The following is a 17,679-nucleotide window of genomic DNA, read 5'->3' on the forward strand; positions in this document are numbered from 1 at the left end:
ATGCATATGCACGGGTGCAGTTAAAAATAATCACAATTATACAATTTAAATTATACTATTTTTGAAAAAATGTTCAATTATACATAGTATTAGCTTACACTTTTATTAAACCATACATTTGTAAAATATGTAATGGTTTCTCATTTATATATATATATATATGATTTAAAATTTAATTGGTTTTAGATTCTTCGGTTTTTACACCTAATAATTCATTTGCCACAAAAATTAAAAAATTAGATGGACACATGGTGGAAAATTGGACTTCAATTTAGAATCTAATTAGATTTGGACTCTTTGATTTTTACACTCAATAATTTACTTGGCACAAAATAAAAAATTATATGGGACATGTGGCACAAAACTGAGAATCCAATTAAAATCTAATCGAATTTTCTTTAAGCTTTGGCTATAAATACATAATAGTATATAACCCATGCTTACGCACAGGACTGGTCAATTGTAATGATGCTATTGATCTTAAGCTTAGGTTATTAAACAATTTTCATGATATTGTTTTTTTAGACAACAATTTATTTTATTGGGCTACAATTAAAAACAATTTTTGTTCTCTTTTAACAAAATAACAAAATGCTAAATTGAACGCACTAAAAACTATTGAAAATGAGATTTAAAGAAATCTTAGGTTTATTTTTATTATTTTGCTGAATATTTAAAAGATATGCTTCGCATCAAATTAAGCTTCCATTCAAACTACAAAAATGGCTAGAGATGACAACAAATCTAGATGCCAAGGAGAAAATAAAATAAAATTGTACAACAGACAAATAGAAACCCAACTTGATGGTCTTGTGTAGTGCGTTGTTGTACCTTTTTTTGGTCCAAAAGAGGAAAACAAAAAGAACACAAGTAAGAAACAGAAAAATTGAAGAGCCATTGTGGCACAGCAAAATAAAATTTACTGGGTTTAACATCTTTACCTTTAAGAAACAGAAAAATTGAAGAGCCATAAGTGACATAAAAGAATCCAATATTTTCCAATATGGCCTCTTTACCTTGTTATACTTGAATGTCCCAATTCAACACAGTTAACACCAAATAACAGTGCAACGATACAAAAAATAACAGAGTGCAATAATACAAAAAATAATAATTCTTCTCACAAAATTGGGATTCCTGTCCAAATATAATATCAATCCACTCATTTATATACGAATTCCAAATATATTTCATATTTATTACCTTAGAAAAAATTCATAAAAATTATTATTTTTAATAAATTTATAAAACTTATTATTTTAAAATTGGCCTAATCAATTCATTGAAATTATTATTATTTTAATTAAAATACTAATTAAGGCTATGCAACCATGCAACAACTCTATCTCCAACACATTTATTCTTTTTCTTTTTTTTCCCACCCACCCACCTGTTTCACTTTCTTCTCATATTTATCTAAATTTTTTTCTTTTGATATTTCTCCTCCACACACATCTTCCAAGTCTCTGCCCCTCCAACCCATCCACTTCTCATTAATTGTTAAGGTTATGTTTGGTAACGGTTTTTGTTTTCTATTTTCAAAAACTTGTTCCTGAGAATATAAAGAAAAACCAAATTTCTTGTATTTTTGAAATAAAAAGCATGTTTGGTTAGCTAAAATTAAAAAATATATATATATTTTTTTAAAATAGAAAATACTAAAATATGTTTTTACTAGAATTTGAACTCTAATGCTAACTCATTAAATGAAACAGATTTATTAAATTAAATGCATGTTTTTATTTACTTTTGAAAATCAGAAACTGAAAACAACATTTTGCATGTTTTCGGTTTTCTTTACAAATTGAGTTTTGAGAACAGTTTTTGTTTTCTGTTCATTTTGGATTACCAAACAAATTTTTTAGTCTCAAAAATAAAAAATTATTTTTGAAAACAGAAAATAATGGGAGAAAACAATTTCCAAACATACCCTAAATATCTTCTCGTCAATCTATATCATTTATTTTTTTTTTTTTCTCTTGATTTTTCTCCTCCACACATATCTTCCAAGTCTTTGACCCTCCCACTTATCCACTTCTCATTGTTAAATATCTTCTCATCAATCTATATCATTTCTTTTATGGGAAATTCTAAAAAATATCTTTAGGACATTGATTAATAATTCATTTAAAGAAAGCAATTAATATTTTAACAATTTTTTCATTTTCTATAAAAATGGTGTCAAAATTTTTCTAAAATAGATTATTAATCAATGTCCTAAAAGCACTTATTAGCATGATCCTTCTTTTATTTATGTTTTGTTTTCCTTTACATTCGACCTCAATTTCCTCAACAGTAACTCGTCGTGCATTATTCTCACCAAAAATAAACTCATCATGCATTATTGTTATAATTTTTTTTTTTTAAAGTCATCGTGCATTATAGCCTCATTGTCAGTTTTTTTATTTAAAGGTTGTAGCGTCTTTTTTTTTAATTTGATTTATTATTATTTTTAGGTTTTTATGTGTACAGATTTGTTAAGGTTTTAAGATTTTTTTTTTTTTAAGTCCAAATTTCATGCCGATCGAATCTTGAATTTTGGCTAGTATTTACTGAAATGATCCAAAACACTGGAAATGATCCAAAATGGCTTGGAATTTTCTCCAAGGTGAAATGAGGAGGGTTACCATTCTGTTTTATTTACCAATACAGTATTTTCCATCCATTTCAATCGGAACAGAACGAAATTCATAATATTGGATAAAAGTAGTGTTATCATGTAAAAATAATTTTACACAAGTTATAACTTATTGTCTTAATACGTTACAAAGTTCTTCATATATAAAAAAAAAAGTTGCAAAGCTAAAATAATATACAAAAATGTTAAGAACATAGTTTTTTATAAAAATAAAAAATAAAAACTTGTTGAAGTGACAATGCGATAACCATATTTTTATATAGTTACGCATTGCTACACTATTTTTTTTTTCTATGTATAAATTATATATATACCATCTTAACCGATGTAAAATAAATTATGAATGATTTTGTTGCACCAAGATTTATTCAACAAAATAGTTTGATATTAATAAATAACATACTTTTCACCACTCCAATCAGGAGTTTGGACTTTTTTCAAACAGCTTTGAGGAGGGGTCTTGCATTGTCATATTAATGAAATTTCTGAAAAAGTTACATTTTCCTTCCAAAATAACCCTAATTTGGGGAAGTGTTGCGCAACACAACCATTTCCAACGTACACATTCCAATTAAGGAGTAAGTTTGTAACCTAGATTCTCTCCACACAAAAAATAAAAATTGTAAACTACATGTCCCACAAATTTTATATATACAGACACCTTCCATTTGCCAGAATAAACCTTCTTTTTTTCTTCTAATTAATAAACAAATATTAGTGAGTCCTACTTATAGTTACACTCATAAATAATTCTAAAGATAATCTTCTCATGTACCAGAGCTAGCTAGTTTAATCATAATAAATGGAAATGTTCTTATCAGTTACAATGCATTTTTTTTGTTTTAATCTTTTTATAATTTGATAATTACAATAATGGGATGAGGGGATTTTAGAAATAATAAAATTTGGCTACAAATTCTACTAAAAATCTTAACACGAGTACATACTTTAAAAGTTTAATAGTTGAATTGCATATTTTGTATGCTCTTAACGCACATATCAAATTTCGAGTCAATAAATGTTATTTACTATTTGTTTCTTAAACTTATGTTTTTATGATATTGAATTGAATTGTGTTGTGATGATTAGTATCAATAACAAGGTTTTCAGACCCGAACCGTTCATTGAACCGTAAAAGAGAAAGGTTCAAGGTTTTTGAGATCGAACTGAGATCGAACCAAAGTCGAACCGTAATGACGTCATAATTATTTTAATAATTATTTTAAATATAACTAAAAATATTAAATTAGTAAAAATTGAAAATTTGACTAAAATAATCTAAATAAATACTTTTTTTAAATGCAATTTTATATCACTAATTTTATTATAATGTTTCAAAATCCAACTTAATAGTAAAAAAATAATAATAATATTAATATTCATGTTGGGAGGAGCAATGAGTCAGAAACTTTCACATCCACTTCTCCATCATGTCTCATGTCACCCATGCTAGGCTCATCCACTTTCAAACTCATTTTTGTCCATCATGTCTCATGTCACTTCTCCATCATGTCTCATGTCACCCGTGCTAGGCTCATCCACTTTCAAACTCATTTTTGTCCTCATCCACTTCTCCATCATGTCACCCGTGCTAGGCTCACACGGCAATGAGCCAGAAACTTTCAAAAACAATCATATATTAATATTAAATTAGGCTCATTCACTTCTCCATCATATCACGTTGGGAGGGGCAATGAGTCAGAATGAGATGGAAATTTTCCAAGGCTTTGTCATGTCACACGTGCTAGGCTCACCAAACTAAAAAGCAAAAATAAAGTTGAAAGAAGTCATCTGCTTTAAACTGAAGGAAGGAGACCATGAAGAACGAAAGAAGAACTGAAGAAGCAGTGAAGAAACAAAGAAGAAGAAGGAGCTGCATCGTCTGCGAACAAGATCCGAGCAAAATCTCCCCCAAAACATCAATTTAGTGAACAAGATCTGCTACTTTCGGCTTCTAGCGAACAAGATGACCCATCGACGATGAAAGATTCAAAACTTCCGACAAGTTTTCAGTGAATATTTTCAAACAAAAAGTCCAGGTCTGACCGAAAAACCCATGCATGGTCTAAAATGTCCATTTTGTTGCCTTTTTTTTTTTTTTTTTTTTTTTTTTTTATAGGTTAGATACAATGGAAAGTAGGGAACCGTGAGAAGCAGTCTGATCACGGTTCTCAGAACCGTGAGGTCAGACCGCGGTTTGCACAGGTCCCTGTTTTTTTCCCATAAAACGGTTCTTGAGGCTAAAAGAACCGCAAAGATGAACGGTTTGAGGTTTTTCCGGTCGGACCGTGCGGTCCGGTCCGGGTTTCATAACCTTGATCAATAAAGGTTTCTATTAAAAATAAAAAATAAAAAAATTTGTGGACAAACTCTATATCCTTTCACAAATTACACAAAGCTATGAGGAATAATATTGAGGGCCACACCGTTCGTCTCATTTTCATTACTATCTCATTCGCTTTCTCTAACGCGTCGTGCAATTGCTCCCTCAGAATTCATTATTTGACAAGACATTATTGTCTCCGAAATTAAAGGTATACGACCTTTGTTCGTTCGGTGTCACCATCAACTATTGCAACTAGCAATATATCTTAGCCAGTTAGAAGAAAAAACAAACAGAGAAGTGCCACTCAATTATATATGCCGACATAGTTGTCAAAAATATATGTATGAACTAGTCAAAATTTTTTAGAGATATATGTACTAGTCAAAATTGAATTAATATTATAAAACGATTTTTTTTATAAGATATTATAAAACGATTTTAATTTATCTTTATCGGGTATCATATAAGTATAATATAATAACACCTAATAAATGTTTTTTTTTAATTATAAATATACATAATATTACATGTATAAAAGGTATATTCATAATAAATTTGGAATATATTTAACCAATAACCAATTTAATAACCACTTATGGAATAATATTTTAAAAAACTAACTATAATCAAATTAACACATGTTTATAACATATACATTTAAATATACTAAACTCAAAAGTAATAATACGTGATATATATATTAATATATATATATATATATATGTAAGGACACGATTTTTAACGACTCAAGAATAATATTGAGTTCGTGTGTAATTGGCCCAAACAATATAATTTGTAGAGAGTGGGCTTGAAAGGCTTGCCCTTGGTCGCTGGGCAAGGGTCTGGTTCTGATTTAATGGGAGCTTATACAAAGGTAGGTTTGGCCTGAATAGCTAAGCCTTACATCGATGTGGCTTGAAGAGTTTGACTCATCACATTCTCACCATTCTTTTTTTTTTTAGGATCCCCCCACTCTCTCAGCTCTCTTTCCCTTTTATACTAGTGTTTCCTTCCCGTTCTCCATCTACGTGTCAGTTTTTCATTTTTTGGCGTAATGGCTCATCCTATCAATCCATACATCAGAGTGGTTGGGGGTGGTTGGGAATAGTTAAATAGTAAGGTCTGCAATATGGGCTTGTCAGACGCAGGGCTCCACATTACGGTGTTGGCAGCTTTCTTCCTTGTACTGCTCTTGTACTGAGTTTGTCCTTTTCTTCAGGCATTTTGTGAGGTGTTGAGCGTGAGATCGTCCTCGGCCACATCCTTAGGCTTTCAAGGAGCTTTCATTGCGCGTCCTCGGCAGTAGGGCTCCTCGGCTTGGGCTTTGGGCCCTTAACATAAAGTGGGTTGGAACCTCAGATCTCGAGCCCCACAATAACCCCTCAAAATCCTGCTGCCCGATTTTTAGTTGGGGAGGAGGGTTTTGGTGATGTTGGACCCACATCATGGCTCACTCAAATTCTGTACTCTACTAATATTGGTGTTTTTCCATTTACATGTGAGACGTGTCAAATTTAAGAGGCATTCCTTTATTCACTCACGCGGAGTCTTTTGACTATTCAGTACTCGAGGCGCGCCTTCACGAGGATCTTCAGATCCTACGGCTGCGGATGGTTTTGGAAATTGAGCCACATCTGCCTTGTCCGTAGCATTCCTTGGAAAGCTGCACAAATTGAATGCCCCCACCTTACCCTATATATAAGTAGGATAGAAGGTTATTCTCCTTACATACAAACCCTTCGGCTCTTTTCAAAATCATAACCCTTTAGCTATAATCAGTCTCCATATCCAGTGCTATCCACCTTTAGGGCAATATGTTTGAGACACGGGCAGGGGTAAAGGAACTACATTCGCCACAGAAGCGCCGGGTCCTTCCGAGACTCAAGGTGGTGTGGTCTGGACAGGGGAGGCACAGATTCAGGGTACTCTTCCGTTTTGACAAGGGGGAAATGGTATTTCTCTCTTTTTCAGTCAAAATCCGAAGCAGGTACTGGTCGCACCAGATTCTTGGTGCGTCAGGAGTAAGGTTTTCCGCCATCAGCGCCGTCTGCTCTATCGCAGGCGTGATTACGTGGAGGCTCATCAACTTCCGGCTTCCTGCACCTTTTCTTCAATGGTGCTGGCCTCAAGTTGGGTTCCCTGCACCTTTTCTTCAGCGGCGCTAGCCCGAAGTCGGGCTCTCTGCACCTTTTCTTCAACGGTGCAAGTACCAAGTTGGGCTCTTTTGCTGCCTGAGTTATAGGCATGTAAAAGTATTGAGGAATGGTTTCCTTAGACAAAATTTTTGAACGGCAGCACGTCTCTTCTCTACACCTCTCCTGTATCTTTTCTTTTCGCTTATGTAGCTAGTTTCAGTATGAGCTTATTTAAGCTCTTTCATTGTACGCTATACTGTTTCTTTGTCTTAATAAGAAATGGATTTGTTTCCTTTTGAATATTTCTTTTTCTTTTTCTGCAACAACTGTGAACGGGATACTACATTGATAATTTCCTTTAATGATACTTAGAGCAGGAAACCTTGAAACAGAATCCTATTAATTCGAACTTATCGACATTATCAAGTATAATAATGCTAACTCATAGTAGATTAAACTCATAAAACTAACCGAGATAACAGCTGAGTGCTCTGCAATGTGGGCAAGGCGACCGTCCGAGAACAATGAACTCTAAATAGACCATCCGAGAGGGTTGCCGAGCAGTGAGGGACATTGGCCGTGTTTTTTATGATACCTGACCCTATGACAGTCACATCAGTTCCCTTGGTATTGAGGATCCGATGGTAGATTCTAAGTGCCACATAACGTCCAGGTTGTGCCCCAAAACTTGTATTTCTTCTTCTAAGTAGTTGGTTTCCCCATAGGCTTGAGTCCGAGGACCATACAAGGCCTTGGTTCTGTCCAAAACTTGTAGTTTTTCTTCTAAGTAGTTGGTTTCCCCATAGGCTTGAGTCCGAGGACCATACAAGGTCTTGGTTCTGTCCAAAACTTATATTGTTTATTTATTTGCTTCTTTTTCGAAGGTTATCCCCTTGACCAAAGTGGGGATAGTTAGCTTGATGTTAAAAGCTCTTAAAGCTGCCCGTGCCATCGGCACCGTGAGGCATAGCCCCTAGCGGAAATTTATGTCGAAGCAACGATAGCACGTCGCCGGAAATGTAGGGGACTTTGCAGACCTTTGCTTGATAGAGGCTTGACTCCACCACCACCTGCACCAACGCGCATGCCTTTCCCACAGACGGCGCCAATTGTAAGGACACGATTTTTAACGACTCAATAATGATATTGAGTTCGTGTGTAATTGGCCCAAACAATATAATTTGTAGAGAGTGGGCTTGAAAGGCTTGCCCTTGGTCGCTGGGCAAGGGTCTGGTTCTGATTTAATGGGAGCTTATACAAAGGTAGGTTTGGCCTGAATAGCTAAGCCTTACATCAATGTGGCTTGAAGGGTTTGACTCCTCGGACTTAGTCCGAGGAGCATCACATTCTCACCATTCTTTTTTTTTTTTAGGATCCCCCCCCTCTCTCAGCTCTCTTTCCCTTTTATACTAGTGTTTCCTTCCCGTTCTCCATCTACGTGTCAGGTTTTCCTTTTTGGGCGTAATGACTCGTCCTATCAATCCATACATCAGAGTGGTTGGGGGTGGTTGGGAAGAGTTAAATAGCAAGGTCTGCAGTATGGGCTTGTCAGACGCAGGGCTCCACATTACGGTGTTGGCAGCTTTCTTCCTTGTACTGCTCTTGTACTGAGTTTGTCCTTTTCTTCAGGCATTTTGTGAGGTGTTGAGCATGAGATCGTCCTCGGCCACATCCTTGGGCTTTCAAGGAGCTTTCATTGCGCGTCCTCGGCAGTAGGGCTCCTCGGCCTGGGCTTTGGGCCCTTAACATAAAGTGGGCTGGAACCTCAGATCTCGGGCCCCACAATATATATATATATATATATATATATATATAAAAGCTAAAATAATAGTTGCTTTTAATTATTTTGCCTAGTCTATTTCATCTAAGTCAATGTTATCATTATGTTCATTATCTTGAAAAAATATTTCTTCATTAACATTTTCTTCGTCATCATCAACATTTACTATCTATTTTCTTCTTTTATTCTTTTTTTTTTCTTTATATTCTTCTTGGCATTCTTGCTTCTTAGACTTATAACAATAATAAAGAAACAATTATATTTTCATTTAATACATTATTCTTAGCAAAGAAAAGAAATTTGCAAATATAAAAATAAAGTGTCAAGTGTATAGTCCAAATTTTGTAGGAGAAAGAGAAGAGGAGGAGTTAACAAACAAAAAAACTCATTTTAAATGCACATGTTGATGCATCATAAGATAGATACAATTATCGATATGATACGATTCATACGATATGTACCTAGCTATGTATCATATGATTCATGAGTACTTGCAATATGCCCTTACTATATAAAAAATTTTGTGTACCATACAATAAGTATTATTGGATACTAACAACTATGGGTGGAGACATAATCTGCAACTTTGTATATGAGAAAACTCACAGTTTCACCACTTTGGTCAACCACTGATTCTTGTTGGTAACACTAGTTAGTTGAGTTAATTATAAGGTTTAGCCAATAATAACTTTACTTAATAATAGAGTCATTTAATAATTTTACTTTTTATTTCAAATTCACCGTTGGTAGCACTAGCAAGTTGAGCTACAAAACTCTTGATCTATCATAACTTTACTTAATAGAATAATTTAATAGCTTCAACTAATCACTTCAAAGCAAATTAATAATAGAAATTTTCACATTAATTAATCATAGAAATTAAATAAACTTATTTACCTTAAATTTGACATGTGAGAGAGTAAAAGAGTGATGGTTTGTAGGTGATTGGTTGATGAGAGAGAGAGAGATGGAACTATGGAAAGAATATGTTTTTGAAAAAATAATGGAAAAATACATTTTTAAGTTAGAGAGAGAAATAGAATAAAAAATATATATGATGTCTTCTTCTTCCTCTCTTTTTTTTTTTTTTGGAGGGGGGGGGGGGGCGGGGGGATGGGAGATGGAGTTCGAATCATAGACATGGGTGGTGACAAAGGATGTTATTACTGGTGGACTATATATCGTTTGAACCCACTTCTTTTTATAATCATACACACACCACTTTCCTTAGGAAAATGGGTATGAGATACAATTTGTTTTAGATAGACATGAGGGAAAATGACACAAAGATGTCTATGGTTTTCTTTCATTTATATTGACAAATATGACCCACAATCTCAACCAATCACACCCACCATTCCCACTTCCATCCTATACCTTATAATTTTATCTTCTCCAATTGCAAAAACACCATTAATTCTTGAAAAATGGGTTGTCTTGATTGGCAGACCATGCAACAATTCAATGGATTTGACCATATTCCAACATATCTTTTTTTGTTTGAGCTCCCATTAGGAGAAAAAGATCCTAGCTCAAAAAATTTTCACCTACTCAAAATCTTTTTAGTAGAAAACATTTTTGGGGAAAAATGTTTATTTTCTAGTGTTTAGCTATGTTAAAAAAAAAAAAAAAAAAAAAAAAAAAAAGAGAGAGAGAGATTAAATTCTGTAAGGATGTGTAAAACCCATGTTTTACCTCTCCAATTCCAACATACCATATTATATTATTGCATATTTAAGAATAAGCACACCCACACCCACAGCTACACCCAATCAGTTCTAATACTCATATATAAATCCAATCAAATTAGGAGTTTATTGAGATGTTATTAGGTGTGGTAAGATGTATTGAATTTTAAGTAAAATGTTGATGTGATAATCTCTTATTGGATTATGTAAAACATGGGTTTTACACTCCACCCTTATTAAATTCAGACTGTCAAAAAAATGTTCCCAAAAGCAATTTTGACATTTGGCTTGTACGAAAAACTAAAAAACTTTCTATATTTTTTTTTATATGATATTAAATTACAAATTTAATTTACCACTTTAAAATACTAATCTATAACATATAAAATCATCCTAAAAAGTAAGAAAATCAAAATAAAATTATTTAAAATTACACTAACAAGTACAATCAAAATAATAGTGCAATATATAACAAAAAAAGAAACAATTAATAAAAATTAACAAATAAACTAATTTTTATATATATACACACACACACAAACTACTATCAACTTTTAATTTTAGATGAGACCCAAACTATTCAATCACCTAATTACACTTTTGCTTGGATAATTACAAAACACTTGAAACCTTCAAAGGAACACTTTTTTTTTTTTTTTTTTTGAGAACTTCAAAGGAACTCTTGAAAGTTGTTTTTGTATGACTTAAAATAATTTGGATGCAATTCCCAAAGTTTTGAGTCATATTGTGATTGCTTTAAAGTTTTCCTAGGATATCTTGGTCATTTCTTAAAAACGAGTTTAAGCTATGAATATTGAGTTATAAAAACTGGGTCATGACCAAACCAAACAAGTTCTCAACCTCCTCACCTCACCTCTATAACTTTAGCCATTTTTAAATTAAAGCATTACCATCAAGTGTGTCAAATGTCAAATATTTGGCATTTGACACACCAAACACCAAAAAAGCACTCTCATGAGGTGTTCTAAATGCCAAAATATTTGGCATGAGTGAATAGTACCATCTCAAATATAGAACGGTACGGACAACAATTGTAAAAGTTTTATTATTTTATTATTCTCTTTTCTCTCTCCTCTTTCATCACTTTATTCCTTTTTTTTTTCTCTCCTCTCTCATTCTTCCTCAGACATTCCTATCAACCCATCTCTTCTTTCACTCTTTTTTCTTCTCATTGTTGTTGCTTTTCTCTCTTCCATTCAACCTCACCGCACCACCTAATGCCAATCTCTATTGCTGTCGTTTTTTTTTTTTTTGAAGTGATTTGATGGGTGGGTTCGGCAATGGGTGGGTTCAGATGGTGCCAATCTCTGATGCCACGCCACCTGATGCCAATCTTTGAGTTTTTTTGTTGTTGTTTTTGTTTTTCTGTGGTGGTGGTTTTGGTGTTCTGCTATGGTGGTTTTGGTGTGAGACGGTGGTGGGGTGGGATGTGGGGTGTTGATGGGTGGGTGGATTGGTGGTGGGTGGGTTAGCGGCGACAGTGGGTGGGTGTGTGGGATGTGGTTGGGTTGCGTTTTTTGTTGTTGTTTTTGTTTTTCTGTGGTGGTGGTTTTGGTGTTCTACTGTGGGGGTTCTGGTGTGAGACGGTGGTGGGTGGAGCATTGATGGTTGTTGGTAGTGGGGGTGGGCTGTGGGTTGAGGTAAGGGTGGTTGGTTTTTTTATTTTGTATTTTTATATATTGTTGGTTTTTTTTTTTGTTATTTTAATATTTGTATATATTATATTAATGTATAGAATTGAAGAATAGAAGATGTGATAAATGGTGAATTGTAAAGTGATGTGTTAAAATAATAAAATAGCATTTTTGGTGTGTTAAATTGGTATATTTATAGAAGAGCTGATGGTAATGTTCTTAGGGGTTGTTTGGTAATGTTGTTCTAGTAATGTTGTTTGTATTTTTTAAAAATACGTGTGGGTGAAAAAGTGTGTGAAAATACGTGTAATATTGTTTAAAAATTAAAATCATGTGTCTAAACACAAGTACCAAATGGACCCTTAATTTTCTTAATAATACTTCCAATCTTCTTCTTAAAAACAAATATTATTAATTATTGGGAAGAGTTCAAAAACCAAAGCGGACACGCTAAATTCTGTACTCTAAATTGCCACGTCACAGAATATGTAATAGCTAGGAGTTCGAAGTTGCCTTGCAAATTTTGTGGGAATTGCAAAAATATTATGGCTTAAGTTTTAGTTGTATTAGTCGCTAATCCGTGCGATGCACGGGAAAGCTATTAATAACTTCCCTAATATGAAAAAAAAAATCAATATCATGGTATAAATTATATACCAAACCAATAAAATCTATCACTTACAAAGTAATAAAATCTATCACATACAATGAGAAATCATGATAACCAAGAGCTTGAGGTCACATTTAGAAAATATATAATTGATATAAGTACACTCCAATACAATTAATTACACAAATATAGTTAATTCCATACTCATTCAATCAAGTATCTTTCATAAATTACATTAATCGTTCTTGATGTCCAAGATGTATCTAAATTCTAACATTGCTAGTAAACAAAGATGCTAGACCTCAATGGGATTGAAAAGGCAACATAATGCCAATTTACACAATTTTTGAAATCATTATTTCCACTATTGAGAGAGAGAGAGAGAGAGAGAGAGAGAGGGGTGGCTATTGTGTTGCATCTCTTAAGAAGAATCTACCCTGTACATTTTTTGATATGTAATCGACAAATAACAAAATAGATGTACCACATTTAGAGTATGCACCTTTGGGAGATTAAAAGTAAATTAAAATGAGAAAATGAACCCACCTAAAGTTTTTTGCTCTCCCTCTTGATGTTGACTTTTCCAACATCTTCCAAAATCAAATTTATGTACTCCTCAAAGCCCTATAAGGCATAAAAATTAACATTTGACCAAATTTACATGTATTCACTTAAAATTGTGAAAGATGATAAAAATTAGGTTGATATCAACCTTTTAACCAAAATTCAACATTTTAATGATTGCACATCAATCAGCAATTTTGCCATTATTACTTGCAACATATATCTTTTTTTGTGTGACAAATATGGTGCAATTTTGGCCATCAAATTTTACTCAAAAGCCAAGATTAGACAACCTCCATCCTGCATTACTCTAAGAAATCTATAGAATTACCCTAAAATCAAAAAGAACATGCCACAGCCATATGGATAGGAGGGGAAAAAAAAAGTACATGTTCACAAAGATTTCAAAATAAAAAATATACATTATGTAAACAGAACTTTTTCCGCCACTTCTACAACTTCTAAAACACCAAAATAACTAATCCTCCTAAAATGAAGTCGTTTAATGCAATCTTTTTTAAATTAAGTCATTAAAATAACAACAAATGACTAACAACAAGATCCTTTTGAAAATCAATTCTAAATAGTTCAAGGCTTCCAAAATTTGAGACTTTCAAGTTTCTTCTAGATTAGATAACTCTAAGTTAGGCTGATTATGCTCTTTTGGTAGTATTGCCTAGCAGATCTACTGTTCAAACATTACAATGGTTCCAAATCAACCCTTCAATATTCTATCATCAACGTGGAATTCAGCCAGTAGCTTTAAAAAGAATTTGATTTGCAAAGTAGGCCACTTACCATTATTCGGGTCTCTTTCAAAGATAGAAATCGGTCAAGAGCATTTACAAATATAATAAGTCTAAAAGATAATTCAGTGATATAACAATAAGGGAAGTGGCAGCATAAATAAAATCTAAATGCATCTTATAGGGAGTAACAATTAGCATAGCTGCTCCTTTTGGAATTTAGATCAAACATATCTTTGCAGCTCTCCATACCATTTTAAATCACAATCATATCATTGAAAAAATTATAACACTATAAGAAGAAACTATACAATGTATAAAAAGAATTGAAATGGAACAAAGCTGATATTGTACAAAATTACAACAGAAATTGCTATGATAAGCCTAAAGACTGAGCTAACCTACATTTTTTTATAAGTAAGTTACACATACATTGGCTGGAACTTGAACCCAAGACCTCACCATCCACTTTGCTCTTACAAGGAGATGATGTGTGATTTGCTAGAGTTCATTGGTGCACTGAGAACTAACATACAAGCAGGTTTAGAACACAAAGAGCCTCCACAAAGCTGATCAAGCTTGCTCTCCAGAATTCTTCACAGATTTGATACCCAATAAATTAAATCAAAACCAACCAACCAAAATACAGAAAACTAAACCCTACGAAATGCAAAATTAAAAATATTTTTGTTAGTGTTCATATATTTTGATGAAGATTAAGTCTTTCAAACATGGAAGACTCATAGCTTGTCTACAATTATATGGATAACAACAAATAGAACCCAAAATATATTTAAAACCTTATTTAGAAGTTTTGAATTAAAAAAAACACAAATTAGTAAACCAAAGTGCTAAACTGGACCCAAAAACCACAATTTCACTCCTACTAACAAATAAATAAAGAGAACAGGTTAGGGAGGAAATCCTAAATTAAATTAAAAACATCACTAACCATTCCTCAAAACGCCAAGAGGCAAACCCTAGGTAGAATTTGATCTTCTATGGTGTTCCCCTGGGGAAAACAAAAAAGAACAAAGAGGAAACATATTAGCAATTGAAATCTATAATTGCAACAAACCCTAATTAGGAACCCCAAAATCCCAAAACTAATAAAAACCCCAAATCAATCCTTCAGCCTCAAAGTCATCTTGATTTCATCCTAATTCAAGAATGTTTAGAAACTATGGAAACAAAAACCACAAGTTAATTATAAGCAAATAGATTAGGACAACAACAACGAAAAAGGAAGAAGATAAGGAAGATTGAGGATTCAAGGTGATCTTACCAAGGAGTTCTTGAGAAATTGAACCAGGAGATTTTGGGGCAACACTCACTTTTGGGTATCGAATCAGAGAGAATATCTTTACACATATTGTGGCCTGGCCTGGGTGTGTAAACTGTAACGGTGAGAGTCGGTGGTGGTCAGTTCTTGAAGAGGTTTAGGGTTTTATCGGGTTTGATTGAAAAACAAATCAGAGGATGTTGAAAGGGTAGAGAAGAGAGATGAGGGAGAGAAATAGAGAACAAAGAGGAATGGCGTTTAGAGTTGGGTTTTGAGGAAGGAGAACAAAAATTTGGGTATCGGGTTTGGTTTTGTTGTGGAAATAGAAATAAGTTTTTTTAGCTGATTTTTTTTTTAAATAATGTTGATAATTTAAAAAATAATGATGACGTGGACTGGGAAATAAAAATAGTTTTTAATTTTTTTTAAATAACGATGACGTGGAAAATTGTGGGAGTTTTAAAAGCTTCGGTTTTTATATATATATATATATATAGATGTTACGTCTACAACATTTTTACAACAAATCACAGGTAGTTAGTTGTTATTGATTCAAATTTGAAACTAACACTAAGATTACTTTTTTGCCTTAACAATAACAACTAGTAACAACTTGCCACTTAGAATTTGTTGTAAAAATGTTGTAGACGTATCATTTCTCATATATATATATATATATATAGATGATGATAATAATAATAATAATAATATTTCAAGCAATGGGGTTCTCCAATTGGTGGTTGCAACGTGGATAAGTCAAATTTCATTTTCCTGGAATTCAAGACTGACTGTTTGAATGTGAAAGTGTGTTTTGACTTTTTGCAATGTTGCAACATTTTTTTGCAATGTTGAAAAATGGCCCCTATATTTTGGTCTCATTTCTATTTTAGCCCATAATTTTTTATTCTACCGCTTTTAATTCCTAAAATGAAAAATGCATTTTATTTTTGTTCTTACCATTATCTTACCAATGAAAATTATTTACATGGCAGACAGAGTGCACTACTAGCACACTAAATGCTGATGTGGCCATTAAAATAATATTAAGAAAAATGTATTTAGCATTTTAAAAATGTCATGTTAGTATTTTAATTTTAAAAAAGCTAAAAAAACAAATTCTAAACTATTTTTTAAGAAAAATAAATAAATAAGTAAATTTTTTTTAGTTTTTGTTCTTTTCATTATCTTGTTGGAAGAACATGTTCTTCCTCAAATAACATGTTTGGCAGCCACAAAATTAAAAAATTAATATTTTTGTTTCTTTTCTTGCATTTTCTTAGCAACCAAACATCAAAACCCGTTGAGACCAAAACCCAGCCATCACCCAAACACCAAAACATCTCAAATCCAAAACACCAAAACCCATTGAGAGCAAAACCCAGCAATCACCATTTGATTAAGAGAGACCTACCGATTTGAGAGAGAGATCGGTCTGAGAGAGGAGGAGCTTAAAGCATTTGGGTCTGATTTTGAGCGAAATAGAGAGATAGAGAGAGTGAGTCTGTCAAAGAAAGAAAGAAAGCACCCTTAAAAGTCACAAATCCTAAATGTTTTTCTTTGCAGAACTAATGGTTTCTCCCAATGTCTCTATTTGGCTTTCATTTTCCATTCTACTAATTTCTTGGCATAAATGCACTTTTAGTCCTTAGATTTTGGCCTCATTTCTATTTTGGTCCCTACATTTTTATTTCACCATATTTAGTCCCTGAACCAATTAGCGCGTGTCATATCAGTCCTTGGCGTCAGCCAACTAACAGAAAAAGCTGATGTGGCTGACGGTACTATTAAAATAATAATAAAAAATCTATTTTGGCATTAAAAATGCCACATCAGCATCTAAATTTAAAAAAAAATTAATTTATTAATTTAAACTAAATAAAAAAATTAAAAACAGAATTAAAAACAAAAAAATTACATGAATTGAGATCTAAGAGTGCCTTGAACAAGAACAATAAGAACACAAATTCGTATTTAAGAACAAGAAGAACATTTTCCTTTATTTGACATTTTCTCTCTTTTTTTCTTAGAAAACAAACACAAGATTAAGCAAGAACACAAACACAAATCTAGTAAGAACACAAACACAAACACAAATGCAGACAAATCCAGCAAGAACACAAACACAAATCCAACAGGAATACAAACACAAACCTATCAATTCATCTTCAGCAAAACCAGCAACAACCCAATTCGCTTACCTCCATCTACACAAACTCTTAGTACAAACAAGCTCAAATGAAAAAAAAAAAAAACCC

General features: G+C 32.9%; 1 protein-coding gene across 3 annotated transcripts in view; it reads right to left on the reverse strand.

The window, feature by feature from the left end:
- LOC126695002 (probable leucine-rich repeat receptor-like serine/threonine-protein kinase At3g14840) overlaps positions 1–17,679 on the reverse strand; it is a 102,620-nt gene that overhangs the window by 34,731 nt on the left and 50,210 nt on the right. The gene's annotated exons all lie outside the window — the stretch shown is intronic.

The sequence above is a fragment of the Quercus robur genome, chromosome 8 (genome assembly GCF_932294415.1).
Source record: "Quercus robur chromosome 8, dhQueRobu3.1, whole genome shotgun sequence".
Classification (NCBI taxonomy): Eukaryota; Viridiplantae; Streptophyta; class Magnoliopsida; order Fagales; family Fagaceae; genus Quercus; species Quercus robur.